Raw genomic sequence first — 13,816 nt, 5'->3', positions numbered from 1 at the left:
TAAAATAGCCAAAACAACTTAAAAAGGGAAAAAAGGATGAATGATTTCTACTGTTGACTTTAAGAAGTACTTAAAAGGGACAAAAGTTAATAAGGATATATAAATAGGTTAATAGAACTGAATATAAAGCCTAGTCATAAGCTCGCATAACTGTGGAAAATTGATTTTTAACAAAGGTGACAAAGCAATTCAGAGAGAAATCAAAGTCCTTTCAAATAATGGTGCAGGAACAACTGAATATTGAAACTGAGAAAAATGAAACTTCTTCTATATCTTAAAAATATACAAAAATTAATCAAAGATGTATCATAGTCCTAAATATAAAAGCAAAATTGTAAAGAATATAGAAGAAACCATAGGAAGATATCAGCACAACCTTAGGGTAGGCAAAATTTTCTTAGGATGCAAAAGCACTAACAATATATTTTAAAAGGTAATAAATTGTTTCATTAAAACAGAAAACTTCTCTCATTAATAGACACTATTATGTAATTTAAAAGCAAGACACAGACCAGAAAAAAATGTTTTCAAAGTTTTCTGGCAAAAGACTTGTATCCTGATTATATAAACAACTCCTTCATTTTATAATTGAAAATACCAACTACTCAATTAAAAGACTTGAAAAAATAAATACTTTACAAAAGAAAATAAGCATGTGGAAGGGCCTCAACATCATGGTTCATCAAGGAAATGCAGATTAAAACTACAATGAGATATCACTACACTTTTGCTACAACAACTAAGTTTTAGGAATGATTAAGAAAATAAATGTTATAAAGATGTGAAGCAACTGGGAATTCTCATGCTATGCATTGCTGGTGGAAATATAAAATGGAAAAGTGTTTGATATTCTCCTATAAAGGTAAACATGCCCCTGCCCTATAACCTGTTACTTCCACTTCTAGATATATAATGAAAATAAGTGAATGTATGCATATCCCCCCACCACAATATATGAAGAAGTGTTTAGCATCTTTATTTATAATAGCTCCAAACTGGAGTGGGGGAGAATCACCTATCCACAGGAAAATAAATATACAAATTTTGATATGTTTATACAGTGGTATACACTAAACAAGAAAAAATGATTACTAATACATGCAACAAAGTGGATTAATCTTACAACTATTATATCGTATTAAAACATCAAAAAAATAATATCTGCCCTATGATTTCATTTATATAAAATTCTAGGAGAAGCAAAAATAATCCATGGTGATAGGGATCAAAACAGTGGCTGCACCTGTGGGAATAGATTGACTCAAAAAGACCAGAGCACTTTCTCGGGTGTAGAAACATTCTGTTTTAAGTGTTGTATACACAGGTGTATAGATTTGTCAAAACCCATCAAGTGAACACTTCAGATCTCTTCATTTAATGACTATGCATTAAACCTGAATAAAACATATTTAAAAATTCTGACTTGATACATTGGATATGTTTACTTCTCAAGTTTCTGGAACAAAATCATAATTTTTGTCCATATAGTTCAAATAGTATAGTCTCTTGAGAACTAATCCATGATAATTATATTTTTAAAAGATTCAGCTGTAACCAGAGTCATAAGATATTGATTTGTAATGAGCAGTATAACGGTGATGTTCATGGTGACTAGCCAGGACATCCATTCTCTGTAGGAAAGTCTTGCCTGAGAAGCCAAATTTTAAACAGGAGTTAGTTTGATGGGTACAGAATCAGTACAAGGATAACTAGTTTTATAATTGCAATGGCTGGTATCATCAAGCTGGGTTAGCCTGAGGCAGCTGTCTCCCTTTTGGGCCATGTGGACCTTTTCCCAGACTAGATAGATGTTAAGTCACATGGTCATAGCCCAGCCTTTTGAATGCAATGACTCTGGACTCCTTTGAAACATTCTTTCTGTTAACACAGTCTTCTCTAAAGAATAGTAAAATCAATGACAATTAAGCTTTATATAAAATCACCTTCTCATGCTGCTCTAATGAGACTTCCACCAGGTCATCTTGGCTAAATGTTGGTACTTCTATATTTAGATACTGATTTAGTTACAGTTACTCATACAGAAATCTTTATGCTTATTTTTATTAGAGAATGAGTTATTAGAGGGTTTCTCATTATAAATCTTTTTATGTTTATGATGACACAAGACATACAATATGGTTGACTGTACAATAAAATTACTTTGCAATGGTTTGTGCATACCACATTGTAATATTTAAAGGCTATTTTTGTAACAAAACTAGTGTTCTATAGGCACTTATTCTGAACTTCACTCTATCCTTGATTCATTCATAAGATTTTCTCCATTTTAATCCCATCTATGGTTCTGAATTCTCATATTTTGTTTGGCTAATTCTTGAGTCTCAGCTCATCCTAAACACATCAGATGTAGTGATAAGGTAATATTCAGACATAGGGTGAGAATATATGTTTTTCATATTACTTGGTAATAGAAACTGATAAAGCTTAGTTGTCTTTATTTACCTCATCAAAACTATCCCTATTCAGAGTGATCACGTAAAAAAGTTAAGTGAAATGAATTCTGGTATCAAAAGAGCTAGTGAAAATACATGTTAGAAGAGTTTTTTTCTGTTATAAGCCAATTTTTCATAGGTTTCTTGGGGGATAATTTATTAAGTCTCATGTTTCATAGGTGAAGGTGATCTTATTGAAAAATCTTTTCTGTTTTTATTTTTTAAAGAAACAGTTCTTTTTTTTTAAGATTGTATTTATTTTTGCGAGAGAGAGAGAGCAAGCGCATGCACGAGTGGGGGGAGAGGGAGAAGTAGACTCTCTGCTGAGCAGGGAGTCCAATGTGGGACTTGATCCCAGAACCCTGGAATCATGACCTGAGTCCAAGGCAGAGGCTTAACCAACTGAGCCACCTAGGCACCCTCTGTTCTTGATTATCAGTGTAATCAAAATTTTGATTACACTGATAATCAAGAACAGAGGGTTCATCAAGGAAATCATCTTTCCTTACTCTTTCATTCATATCCTGCCTGAAGTTGTGATTTGAGTCAAATGGGTTAACTGTCTATAGTCATATGTTTTTAATATGGGATTGGTATTACAGACTAAATTTTGGTGATTGCTAATAGACAATTTCTTGTTTGGTAATAGCAACATTTATAAATATACAAGGGTCTTGTTGCTAGCCTATCCTCAATAAATATTTTCTGAAATGATTAAATGAAAGTTCATTTCTTCAAGGTTTCTATTTTCCTTGTATGTTAGATACTATATATTATGTTTGATTATTTTTAAGATTGACAAAGTAATATTTGACTGTTAATTTAAAGTAATGAACTTGTCCCTATAGTTAGAATAATTGTTTTCTTTACAGAGGAGAAAAAAGTCAATTCTATGACATGGTAAAGGATTGCTTATGTGAGACCTGTTGTGTCTCTGATTTCTTGAGAGTATGGCAGCTAATTTATAACAAATTGCAGTAGAGGCAAGAAAGAGGTTGTTGTCCGACAAGCCATGGAACAAGCCCTGTGCTCAGGTCTTGATGACTAAGGAGTTCCAGTCTGGAAGACATTCTCAAGTAAGATGGGCAATTTCTGGTCATGATTAAAGCAAATGGCAAAAAAGTACTGAAAGAGGAGCGAAGAAAAGTAGTGATTTGTCATAACACATAGGTGCAGAACTATCATACATTAGCAGGAAGCTGATACTCAGAAATCTGGCTGTGAATCTGTATCAATGCTTGTAGGAGTTGGAGCAAGGACAGTTTGTGGATCCAGATGGGGAATGGGATCCAGATTCTCAAGACAGATCCAGATCACTTTCATCACTCATTAAGAAACTAGCCAGGCTGCTGGCACAGAGACTTGAGCAGGGCTGTTGGGATGTGAATGACAGAACCAGAGTAGGAAGATGAGAGAGGGTATGCTCTGTGGTTTGCCATGCAGTTCCAGAGTTCCTGTTTAGCACAGGAGTACATTTCCTCAGTCAACCTAAGAAGGAGAAGCATAGTGTAGCTGCTTGGTAAATATACTTTGAATAAAAGTTAGTGAACTATTAAAAGTCCATCAGAAGGAAGTCTCTACGAGTGTCAGGTCTTCTAGGGATGGATGGGATATGAGAGCATAAACAAGGCAGAACTGACTGAAGTGTTTAATCAATAAAGCATATTTCTCTTTATTTTATTCAATATCAAATTAGTGTAAATATTATGTTATTCCATTTTCACCAATGCAAACAGAAAAATAGCGAGAAGATAATGTGCTTCAGTAAACATCAATGTATATGCATATAAATAATTGCATTCTAATTGATGGGCTTATTTTCTTTATTCCATGATTATTTGAAAATCCATAACTGTATTATGCTTTCACCAAAAATATTAATTTGTGAAGAAAATGGTTGTTTTCAGGTTTTTGAGTGAGCAGTAAGTTAAAAACTTTAAGCCACCTTCAAAATTAAGTCAAATTTTATGATTAAAAACATATATAATTCTCCATATGCATGGTCAAATAAGACCACCAAATAAAGATTTTATTATTTTAATAATTATTTCTAATTTAACAAAATTATTATTTCTAAAACCAACCCAAAGGAAAAATAAGTTACTTGATTATATAATTATTCAATCAATTTGTCTTTAACTAAGGGACAAATATAGTCATACCAAAAATGATTTGAAATTATATAGAATATTTCTGTATTTCCATTTAAAACTTAGTAACTTCATATGGTTGTATTTGTATACCCAATACAGACCACTTATGAAAATACTGTTTGACTCTTATATTTATGCCCAGATTACAATCTTAAATAATTTTATAATAATTTGTCTAAATAAGTCTTTAGAAACAAAGCCCAAACATGGTACTAGGAACATTAAAAGGTCCATATATGTGAATAATACATTTGTACTTTTAATGTCAGGTCTTATTTTTAAAATGTTTTATTGAGGGACGCCTGGGTGGCTCAGCTGGTTAAGCACTTGTCTTTGGCTCAGGTCATGATCTCAGGGTTCTGGGATCGAGTCCCTAATTGGGCTCCTTGCGGTGGGCAAGCGGTGGGCCCGCTTCTCCCTCTGCCACTCCCCCTGCTTGTGCTCTCTCTCTCTCGCTGTCAAATAAATAAATAAATAATCTTAAAAAAATAAAATAAAATGTTATTGAACTGATAAAAGACATGTTTATAAATTAAACCAAGAATCATACATTATACCTCCCACAACATTGCTGTTCTTGTTAGATAATACATTTGCGAATGTAGCATGGTTCCTGTGAAGAATAGATATGTTAGATTTTGGCTGTTGGTTATGGCAGATCCAGTTTATCAGAACAGCTCTCATGTTGAGAAAAGCTAGAAAAGTGGGTAAAAATCCATTTTAAAAATCCATTTAAAAACAGCAGAAACTGTCAAATCATCCAAAAATTTCAAGGTCAATATCTTAAAGAGATAAGAAACAAAAAGAAACAAGCTTGATATTGGAAATTAGTCCCACTTTGGAGTTATTTGCCTATTTACAAGTTGCAGCCATGTGTGAAACTTCAACCAGCTCTACCTCTGACTGTATCATGATGATCTGTTCCTAGTCTAAGCAGCAAAAGAAACACTGGAAGCTGAGAAAAGCATTTAGAAGTCTTATGGGGACATGGGATAGGTGGTGAGCTCTGGAATACATCCTAGGATTTCAGTTGGGATCCCTGAAGAAATGTGCCCAAAGAGAATAGCTGGACAGAATGCAGTTACTCTGATGAAGACTAAAACCTAGCCTCAAAACATAAGATTAAAACAATCTTCCCTTAATCCGTTAGGAGTAAAGGGAGAGAGAAATAACATTTTCTAGACCTACAAATAACCTGTACACATTTTCATACACAATGTCTGGCATTAAAAAAAAAGACAAAAAATAAAAAATAAAAAAAACACCTAGTGGGGCACTTGGGTAGTGCCATCAGTTAAGCACTGGACTTTTGATTAATCTCAGGGCCATCGAGCCCTGTGTCAGATTCTATGCTTAGCACAGTCTGCCTAAGACTCTCTCTCCCTCTGCTTCCCCCCTTTAAAATAAACAATAAATCTTAAAAAAAAAAAAAAAACACAAAGCGCCCATTGGTGCAATTGCTAAATCATAGGGTAATTCAATTTTTAACTTTTTGAGGAACCACCATACTGTCTTCCAGAGTGGCTGCATCAGTTTGCCTTTCCACCAACAGTGCAAGAGGGAAAATATTCCCAAAGAATACAAAAACACTAATTGAAAAGGATACATGCACCCCAATGTTTATAGCATCATTATCTACAATAGCCAAATTATGGAAACAGCCCAAGTGTCCACTGACTGATAAATGCATAAAGAAGATGTGGTATACATATACAATGGAATATTACTCAGCCATAAAAAAGAATGAAATCTTGCCATTTGCAACAACATCAGTGGACCCAGAGAGTATTCTGCTAAACACAATAAGTCAGTCAAAGACAAGTACCATATGATTTCACTCATATGTGGAATTTAAGAAACAAAACAAATGAGCAAGGGAGAAAAAAAGGGAAGCAAACCAAGAAACAGACTCTTAATTATAGAGAACAAACTGATGGTTACCAGAGGGGAGCTTGGGGGGTTTAAGGGACATGGGTAAAATAGGTGATGAGGATTAAGGAAGGCGCTTGCTAGGATGAGCACCAGGTATCATATGGAAGTGTTGAATCACTATATTGTACACCTGAAACTAATACTACACTGTATATTAACTAACTGGCATTTAAATAAAAACTTAGAAACAAAAGCAAACAACCCCAGGAATACCACAGTATAAGGCAAACTGACTGAAAACTAACTGAAAAACCAGAAAATAGAAATGAAACTACAGAACAAAAATAAATATTGTTGATATCAGACATGGGTTTTAAAAAAACCTGAAATTAATATATATATATATATATAAGAAAATATATCAAAAGATAGAGAATTTCAGCAAGAAATTAGAATTATAGAAAATAGTTCAAAAATAACTGTAGCATAAGAAAAACATACTATTAGAATTGAGAACTTGATAAATTGGTGCAATAGTACACTATACACAGCCCAAATAAGGACATCTGATATGAAAGATAAATCAATGGAAAAACCCAAACTGAAGCACAGAGAGGTCAAAGTTTTGAAAATACAGAAAAAAGGGAAAGACACATATGGGGCATGATAAAAAAAAAAAATATATATATATATATATATATATATTTGTTTGTCATTAGTGTCACAAAGGGAAGAAAGACAATGGGGCAAAAGCAATATTTGAAGAAAAAAAGTACTAAATTTCCAAAAATGATACAAGATACCAAACAACAGATAGCACTATAAACTTCAAGCTGGTATTATAATGACTTTGTTGAATTTTTGGCAGTTATTTACTAAACATAAACACATGAGCACGCCATAACTAAGCAATTTTACTCATAAGTATAAAAACAATGGAAATATCTATATTTGTGTACCAGAAAACATGTTCAAAAACGTCCCTAGCAACATTCTTTGAAATGACCCCAAATTGAAAACAACACAATTTTTCACATGAATATAATAATAAATAAACTATAGTATTTATACAATGGATATAGATATGAAAAGGAATAAAAGGCAGCTACCTGTAACAATAGGAATTGATGTCATAATCATAATTTTGAAGTCTGACATAAAAGGATACATTCTGTAAAAGTCCATTTGAAATAATCTTTACAAACAATCTAATTTTCAGGGAAGTGGTTACCTCAAAAAAGAAGGAGGTTGCTAAAGGGGGTGGGCTTTAGGGGAGCTTCTGAAATATGGGTAGTGTCCTGTTTCTTGTTTTTCAATTTTGTTCTGAGATGTATCAACTTCATGAAAATTAGTAAACCTGTAAACTCATTATTAACACTTTTTAATGTAAATTGTGTTTTAATAAGAAATATTTTAAAAAGAGTAATAATTATAATGTTTGCAGAAAGATTATGTAATATAATCGATTTACCAAAAACAAAAGTTTGTGGGACAATTCGGGTACATTTTTAAATTTATGGGGCTAGTTGTAGAATGTTTTTACTGAAAAGAGTGGGGAAATCCTTTTATCTCAAGGAAATCACTTAATGTTAGCCAAAAGAACTCTTTTAAAGTCTCTTTCTGTTGGAATTGTTTTATAAATATGTATATATGTTTATATATATTATATTCTTCAATTAAAGAACTAGCAGTTTCAGAGCACTTGAAAAAGTTTGGTCATAGACTGATCACTCAGGAAAAAAAAAAGTCCCTCTTCTCAATTCATCAGATAAACTATTTATATTGAAAATTCCTTGTCACATCTTGCCAAAGTATGTAATTTGTATCCCTGCCCTGTTGCACAATTTCACTGGGTGCCACTCACCTTTCTTTCTATATGAAAGTTGCCTTCAGGAAGTACACAAATGTGGTGGTAATGGTAAATAAAAATTATTTATCTGACTGTATAACATTGTAAGTTGCCAGATGGAATACAGATCCTAATTCAGGTTTTATGGCAGCTGATTGACTCTGTCCAGTAGTACTATAGCAGTGAAATCTAATTGTGTTAATCAGTCACACCATCTTCCACTATAATGAACATAAATTATGTATACATTTAAAATATATTATCTAAATAAAAATAGCTTCAACTTTTCCGAGTTAGTCACTGAAAATAAATATATAATATATAGAGATAATTGTGATCACAGAGTATTAATTGCAAATCTATAGTATGTATCTGAATTTTTATGCTCATACACATGTATTTACATCTTTATGTATTTCTCTCTGCTTATTACAGCATCAGCATGTGGGCAAAGTCCTAAATTTAGGTTTCAAATACATATTCAACATCATGAGGTAGAGGAGACAATCTCTTCAAGTTAACAGTCATTAATTTGAGATAGAAATTGTTTAGCATATGAACATCTTTATTTGGCCTTCTCCCAGGTGAACAGCAAAGAGAGATATGATAGTGATTATCAGAGCTATACCATGCTAGCATGGTCAGCTTAAGTAAGTAAATTATCTGATCTGTAATTCTTTTTTTTCTTTTTTTTTTTACCTTTCAACATCAGCTCCCTTTGCTATTTAGGGTAAGCAGAGTAGGTTTGGTTTTAAGTCTTCTGATTTGTGCACTTTAAAGTTTTCTCAGGACTGTGAGCTTTTTCTACTGTGTGTGGTTTTGCCATGGGCCGTTGCCCATTGTACAACTAGCATGCTGTTCCCTAAGGTGAACTTTCCTGAGAGTCTGTAGAAAAGGAATCTAAAAATTAGAGCCCTTCATCAAAAGGTTTCCACATGAGCACACATTCAATTTTTCAACTGTTCTGATAAGGTACAGACTTTCTTTTCTCAAGTCTAAACTGTGAAACACTCTTATAATAATTGCCACCACATTTATAGAAATGCAAATCTTACTCTATTTCTGTAGCAGTACATTTTTTCCCCCAATTTTGAGACATTTGGGATTAAGCCAATCACTGAGCTTTTAGAAGGATAATAGATGATACCCTACATTCCCAAGTCCCATGTCTAGGGGAAGAAGAGTACTCTCTTGGCCATTGGGCTTCTATGTCAGGTCTCTTTTACCAGATTCCTGCTTAATGCTTCACAGTAAACCATTTGCAATTCAGAAACTAGTATAGACAGTGAATCATACAGCAGCTTTATCCCCCACATTGTTTCATTTATTGCGCTCATTGGCATTGTGTATAATAGAAAGGCTCAAGAGGAAGAAAAAAGATTCTTTGCAAAAATGAGTTTTGAATAATATGAGTTTTTCAAAACATTCATTGGAGAGTCAAGGATCATAATTAAAAGATAGCAAAGCCTAATTTTTAGTTCAGCACATCCACAGTAGAAAAGAAAATAAATGGTTTCTGACTATAATATAGTTTTCTGAATGTAAGCAAATAAAAGAAATACTTCTTTCTCAAAATGGATTTAAATTACACTGTCAGTGTTCTATTAGCAATGTCCAGTGTCCCGCAGAGGTAAAGTGTGTGCCTGTGTGTGTGCATGTATGCATGAGCACACATGTTTCAAAAGATGCAATAATGAAACAGCTAGGTCTGCAGTTCAAGTTACAAGTATCTTGACCTATGACAGAGATGGAGAGACGGAGTGCCTCTGGTGTGATTTTAGCAGCCTGTGGGCAGTGTTGGGCCAGCCCAGGGAGGTAGGGTAAATCAGCAACAACTATTTTCTTATCATTCTGATAAGATTTTTGGAAGGAAAGGATAGGTCTATAGAGCTTTCCATCCCCCCAGTGTGCATAAGGGACCATCCTATATATTTATAGCAGATGCTGCATAATATTAATGGAATGAATAATAAATGGGAACATATCTTTGTTCCCTTTGTAGTGTTTTCTGTTTTCAAAAGAAATGATATTCAACATTTAAGAAAAAGTTCTCCCATGGAAACATTTCTTCAAACTGTATCAAAATGATGAAAATAAAAAATCACATCTGTATAAGTGGAACACAAAATGATAGCTTAGAAAGCGATGAAATTAATGTATGCAAGTATAATTGAAATCACAAAGTTGTACAGGGTAAGTTACAAATTGCACCGGAGAGAAGAAAACAACAGAAAGAAAGCATGGGGTCTTTAACTGAACATTCAAAAACATAATTCTCTAACTTCTCTGTAAGTTAACTTTACTGAACCTTGTTTCGTTCAACAAAAATTTTTTAGTTATACAACTGACATTTTTTTTTGTTTTATGTTTTATTGATAATTTGTTTGCATGTAATCTCTAGCTGAGTCTATCATCATCAGAGATTCCTTCATTACTCAGAAAGGTTTCAGGCATTTTGTGAAACATTTTACATTTTAAAAAGAGAAAATCATAAAGCTTACAAACACATTAATTTTTATGATATATATGTATGGCATGTATATGTAATAAAAGTTATCTGCAACTCAAGTGATCAAAATGTTTTCATTTCCCATTTCTCTACCTCTTAAAAACATTTCACAAAGATTTCTTTGGACATGAATTTAACATAACACTTTTCTTTCAATTCACTATCAAACGTCAGCTTTTAACTTCTAAGGAAAAAGGAGGACTCATAGCCTGCAAGTTCCCAATTATATGCATTATTGGAATGGATAAGAGACATCTTTGGAGAGATCCTTATTTGCTAAAAAGAGAGAAAAAACTTTTAAGTCATCTAAGACTGAATCAATATTTCATAAAAGATTATTAATATGAGAATTATTATGGAGTTTTGAACTAGTTAGTTTCCTTTGAGTAAAATTAACTGAAATAAAGGAAACACGACAGCCATTATGTCCCTCAAATTCACCATTTTAGAGTTTCCCTGAATTTATTCCAGTGTATGAAGTTGCCTAAATGATATACTCACTTGATCAAATCAACAGACTTACCTTCAACTTGTCAGTGGAGTTTATAAATCCATTAGAGATTTGTAGATAGACCTGTGAATATTTCATTTTAGCTTTTAATTTTTGTCCTTTATGGTAAGAAATTATAAAAGAGAAATTTTTGTAACACATATAAAAGACAAAAGCCAATTACAGAATATAAAGCACAACTAAATATATAATTTATTTTGAATTAAAATGGTATGTGGTTTATATGAAAGCAAAAATGGTAGTGATGCATTATGTTTCTACACTTTGTTACATACACACTCATACATACACCCAGTACCATGAGTTCCAGCCAAAAAACGTGAACGCTACGTAAAGGAAAGCAACAGCATACTAAAACATCAGCATTATAAGAAATGGAAATGAAACCATTTGCATTTTATATAATACTAGATATAAAATGTGATCTTAAACTAATTGAAATCTGGATTTCTTCCAAACACATGGTTGGTGAAGAGAGACTGGGTCCATGTTAGACTTGCTTAAAAAAGAAGAAAACATTCCTCTTGTACCCACAGATGTCAGCCATTCTCTTTTCTCTTTTCATCAAAATTCAGTTATAAGTGAGAAACACTGACTTCAGGACTCAGCTGATTTATACATTGTCCTCACAGTTTGGTCCATACTAAAATATATCATTTTGATTGCTTTCCAGTGAAACAGGCTCATGGAAAATGAACTATCCTTGAAAAATTATTAGGACAGCAGATTGATTTCAGTGCCTCATTAGAAAGCTATGGTACTTAAAGAGTTCTAAGTTTTCCAAGGGTCTAAAATGCAATTTTAATTTCAAGGGCACTTCAAAACTAATGCAGGTTCTTTGACATTTCTTGGTCCCTCCCACAGTGGGATTTAGTTCAGATCTACATCTAGGACTAGGTCACTCAATGCAAAGAGCTCAACTTTTGACTCCAGTTTACCGCTTGTCCATCCTTGAGAAATGGAGACTCCAGGGAGAATGAAGGGAGATTGTTGACATGCAACATGGCAGCTTCTTATCTTCCCTCCCAATAGTGATTTTGATCCATTGGAATTACCGAAGCCATATAGCACACTTGTAGGTAGAAAGATCTAACTCTGGGAGATGTCATCTATTTACATTAGATTCCACCTATACAATGCTCTTAGAGCTACTTGATTCTCCACGCAGGGCTCCATAAAGAAATTTGCTTTGGGGTTAATGTTACTAGTAACTAAAATTTACTGGCCACTTACTATGAATCAAGCACTGATCTAAGTGTTGATATCACTGATTATTTAATTTTCACAAATATAGTATGTAGTTTTATCCTTACCACTTTTCAGATCTGAATGTTAGGCAAAGAGAAGTTAGGTAAACAGAGAGATTGAATAACTAGCCCAATGTGGATCCATGCTGCACTTAACAACTAATCAGTAGAAGACTGTTGATTTGAGCTCAAACAACCAAACACCAAAGTCCACGGCATCAACTATACTACTGTTTCTCAAATATGGCTGTCAGTGTATGAGATGACTTTGGAGACAGTATTGGTTCTGAAACATTCTCAAAAGTTTTATTTTGAGCTAATATAGTACTATAGCAGTGGAGTCATCTGAGACACTTCACTTTGAAGAAGATCCTCTTTAGGGTCTCTTCACTTTGCTTTTACCTATAACATGGATTTTTCTAGTTCTAGTAAGATACTTTGACTAGTTGTCTGAATTATTACTAATCTTTCTTGGTTGATTTCTAGACAGATTAGGTAAATCTATCATTTTATTTTAAGAGGTGGGCAGAGCTGGTATAAACTTTATTTTAGCATAATTTAAGCTTTTATAGATTCTGCTGCTATATATCTCTAATGGTGTATTATATTGTGGACTGAGATGTGTATCATTCATACAGTTTTATTAATACTGTTGTACCATCTCATTTAAGTCTGCAAATGACTCTGTAAAATAAGTTTTATCAAAATTATACATATGAAAAAAATGTATACCAAAAAGTTAAGATTAAGTTTACACAAGGTCACACAGAGCCACTGACAAAAGCATAGTCAATATATGAACAAAGACCTGAAGAAAATGAAGGAATAACCCAAGGAGAAATGCCAGGGATGAGCTTTCAAGACAGAAGGACCCGGGAAACAAAAATGAGAGAATGTTGGGCCTGACCTACGAACAGCAGTAATATAAAGTAATAGTTATTTAATGAGCAAAGGAAAAAGTAAGGGATGACAAATTCAGAAACAGTAGTAAACCTCATCTTGCAGTCCATTGGAAGAAGATATGTTTTGTTGTTGTTGCTTCTTTGTTTGTTTTTTTTGTTTTTTGTTCTTTTTTTTTACATTTGAGCAACAGGGGATGCCATTGACAGTTTGGAGTAGAAGAGTGACATGATCGGCCTTGAATTATAAAAAGATCATTCTTTTTTTTTTTTTTTAAGATTTTATTTATTTATTTGAGAGAGCGAGAATGAGAGAGAGCACA

The sequence above is a fragment of the Phoca vitulina genome, unplaced genomic scaffold, assembly GCF_004348235.1.
Source record: "Phoca vitulina isolate PV1807 unplaced genomic scaffold, GSC_HSeal_1.0 scaffold3, whole genome shotgun sequence".
Lineage (NCBI taxonomy): Eukaryota > Metazoa > Chordata > Mammalia > Carnivora > Phocidae > Phoca > Phoca vitulina.
Note: the sequence above shows the minus strand (reverse complement) of the source record.